We start from the raw sequence: 3,814 nt of genomic DNA on the forward strand, positions 1-3,814 counted from the left end.
ATCCAACTTGAAACTAACTTCACTGCGGTGCCACGTAAAGAAAGACGACAGAAACAAGAGGATCCGATGGAAGCAGCAAAGGCCGTCTTCCTTCGCCCGCCAAGGTCTCGCCGCACCGATCCACGTCACCTTTTTCTCCCAGCTCACCATCCATTCTCCCTCCATTTCTCCACCGCCGCTCTCGCATCGTCTTCACACCGTTGCCACGCGATGAGTCAGCCACGTCAACAGCTTCTCTCTTCCGCATGCCGCCATGGTCAGCACCTTTCCGGATTTCCCTCTTTACGCCCGTCTCGGGCTGTCGGGGTAAGACGTAGCATTCACATGTCTCATTCGCATTATTACGAACCGCATTTCAATTAGCTTATTCTCTCCTGAACTCGTAGGCCACTCAGGCTGCGCCCATTATGCTCGAGGGCTTTTAACTGCATGATGAAGAATCGATTTGTCGTGTTTGGGGAGGCGCTTATAAACGCCATACGAGCTCTAAGATTCTCTCACCGGGTTTTACTCCCGTGCGACAGCTAAAGAGACCTGCTGCGGCTGTCTCAGCTCCGTGTGTGTTCGAATTATGGCAGCAACCAGCAATTCGCAGCTTCGCACTGTTTCCTCAATTAACCGACTGAGTTGAGCAAAGCGTTGGAGGCAGGCTGTAAATGCCCGTTCCATGTTTTATATGCTGATTCTAAGTTGTTACCCATAGTACCCAGTAGGGGCGCTGTAGTTTGGTTCATGTTGAGTTAGTGCCTTCATTTAAAACTGTAAAATAAGAGGAAGTGTTGCTAGCCTCCTGTCAGTCAGCGCTTTGGGTTGAAATATAGAGGAAGAGGAGGATATTCTTCACCTTAATGACTCTGGACTGTAGCGCACATTCTTAAGAACAGGCTAAAGGCAGCACCGCACGGACTTAACCGCCATAAACTTTGCAGCCCTTGGACAGCGGAGCGAGGTACATGTTTAGAGCTCTATTGTGAAGTTAGCATCATTATTATAATGTATTCATGTTTTGTGTCAAATAACAGCACTTAAGCAAAATGTATTTTATTCTCTTTAGTTTTCACGGTGTATTCGAAGCACGGTATGTTCAGTGCACTTCAACAACTTGGTTTGGAAAGAAGTAAATACGAAGTTACTGCACCCGTCGAAGCTCTCCGTGTTTTCTTGGGTCTGAGGGACTGCTACACAGGCAATGTTAAATAATAATGAAAGTTTATACAAATATAGCACCTTCAGCTCGTCGACTAGTGGCCTGTAGCCCGCTGATATGTTCTAAAGAGTGTAGGACCCTCGTTATTGAACGTTTTGGAAATGTCGTCATATGAGTAGTTTTACTGCAGTGTACCTTCTGCCCCCATAAGCCGATGCCCTCATGTTAAACTCGTCTGGAGTCGGGGGGCAGCCTAGAGGGATTACTCATTCATATAACAGCAGTCGTATGCGCACTCAGCTACTGAGAGCCGCGCAGCCCATTGTCTCGGGTGTCTCGGTTACCGCATTTTTATTTCAGCTCCATTATCAGCTAACTTGTCAACCAGAAGACTATGTTGTCATATTACCAATTGACTCTGCGCACGAGAACGTATTACTCATCCAGTAATTAGGAGTTTTGCCTCAGTTGCGAGGCGCCACACGCTGTTCAGTTGTTTGCCACGGATCGTGAAGTTGACTTAAAAATTCCTCCATGACAAATCTCGGTACAATCGTTCCAGACCTTTATCAATTAAACAAGCCATGAAATTCTCGCTTACATCATCCATTTCAGCAGCTCAAGTCCTCAGCATTTTCTAACTCGTTTCACTGCCATAACCCGTTCCGAGAGTAATTTCTGCAAGTGATCCCAGATCATCGCTCGCTATAAGTTGTTGTGTTTTAACTATAAGCCAAACCTCCACCATCTGTCTCATGTCTTCTATCGCCATCATTTAATTTAGCATACCTGCTTGTTGCGATCTGGTCATTTTAACACTATTGCAGATAAGCTGTCTCCCTGCCTGTGCTGTGTCCAGTCCTGCTATTAGACAAGTCACCCATTTCAAGCTTAATCTCATCCTGCCTGTATATTTCCTCAGTTTTTCATCCCCATTCTGAGTCTCGCCTTTTTCCTTTTTCTTCATGCTCATCGTAGTTCCAAGCCCTGCATGCACGCAACCTTGAGGAGAGAAAAAAAAGTCTATGTTTTGACTATGTTCACCAGTCTCGAGGTATTCTCTTGGCCTTACGCTAACATCCAGCGCCAGACGAGCACTGCGCAATTCTCTGGTGGTGGTTGGTCAACCTCATGCAAGTGAATGTTGTCAATGTTTCGCATATCTTTCCCCTTTGTCCTTTACACCCTTAATTTCAGGTTTCATTCCAGTCTGTAACCCCCCAGCTGGCCTTCATCCTCCAGCCTGGCTCCGCGCCATCACAGTAACCCCCTCAAGCTGACCCGTACCCCCAGGCTGGCTCCGCGCCGCCTCAGGTGGCCCATGTCCCAGCTGTTCTTTGTCTATCCAGCGAGGCGCCTCTCCAGCCCGCACCTATCCTTTAGCCTTCCTCCAGGCTATTCTGCATCCCTACAAGCTGACCCGTATCCTCCAGCCAGGCTCCGCGCCGCCCCGTATCCCCATGGCTGGCCCTCATTCACCTGCCCGGCTCCGCGCCATCCCAGTAGCCCCTCAGCTGATCATGCTCACCTGCCTGGCCCTGCCATCACATTAACCACCAAGCTGTCCTGCATCCTCCTGCCCGGTCTCACTCTAGCTGCGTATCCCTCAGCTGGCTATTCACCAGCCTGGCATCATGTTATGGTTTATCACTGCTGGCCTCCATCCACCAAGTTCTTCCAAGTTTCCTTGTGTCATCTGTCACCTCAGATCGGTTCCTTCCATCAGTGCCTCACCTTTTCGCGTGATCAACATCCCTATTGGCTGACCACTTGTATGCTATGCCTTTTCTTCCTCTCAGCATTCTCCTCCTCCTGTCACTCAAGTCAACTCACAGGTTCAGAGTCCCACTATGGACTCTTTGCACCTCAGCTTCCGCGTTCGGGGTAAAGCGGCTCGATCGTTTCCAATCCAATACAAATATCATTTACATTAGGTGCTTGCAGGGCTTGGCCAAGGTTTGTACATCGATCCGAAGCCCCAACAAGTCAGCTGGAGAGAGGTTTTAAGATGTACGCCTAGTTATACATTCACTGACACAAAGGTGAGTTTTACTTAAATTTTGTGGCTAACGTTAACCTTAGCTTATGCTAGTAGGCAATATTCGTGGACATTGTTCTTGTAAAAATGTGCTATTTAAGTATCTAAACATTCTAACGGACAATGTATTTATCCAATTTCAAGTCGTTAGTGTCAGAGATTAACAGGGAGGTTACGGTTCGGGCTTTAGCTTCCGAAGCCTGATGAAGCTCAACAAGCCTCATAGCTTAACAGTAGCGCAGCTCTGGTGTCAGAGATCTGCTTCAGCTGACCGTTCAGGTTCAAAGTTGTTGCTTTTAGAGAAATATGACCGTGTTGCTTCATGTCTGTGTTATTTCGTTGTATTACCTTTGCATGTTTCTTGTGAAGAGCTCAGATAGGACGGTGTTTACAGCAGTATGTACAGGTTGATCAGTTGCTCTTTCCCTCCTCTCACCTTAGGGCCTCAGCCCCTTTTGGGGGGGAGAGCATCCCTAATCAGAGTCGGGGGCGTTCACCCGAGATCACAGTTCAAATCTTCCGCCGGGGCTCGAGCACCAAAGAACTGTCATTCATTTCCTAAGAACCATTATTAATTTTGTCATTAAATCTTCAATCATTCATTTCTACGTCCGAGTTTTTTCGGCATG

General features: G+C 47.6%; 1 long non-coding RNA gene across 1 annotated transcript; it reads left to right on the forward strand.

Moving 5' to 3' along the window:
* The first annotated feature begins 6 nt into the window (after nt 1-6).
* Nucleotides 7-2,036, forward strand: LOC107835318 (uncharacterized). The gene is made up of 2 exons (XR_001661128.1): nt 7-949; nt 1,055-2,036. It is a non-coding gene; the product is annotated as an uncharacterized LOC107835318 (long non-coding RNA).
* The last annotated feature ends 1,778 nt before the right edge of the window (nt 2,037-3,814 follow it).

Source organism: Poecilia formosa, unplaced genomic scaffold (assembly GCF_000485575.1).
Source record: "Poecilia formosa unplaced genomic scaffold, Poecilia_formosa-5.1.2 Scaffold1585, whole genome shotgun sequence".
Classification (NCBI taxonomy): Eukaryota; Metazoa; Chordata; class Actinopteri; order Cyprinodontiformes; family Poeciliidae; genus Poecilia; species Poecilia formosa.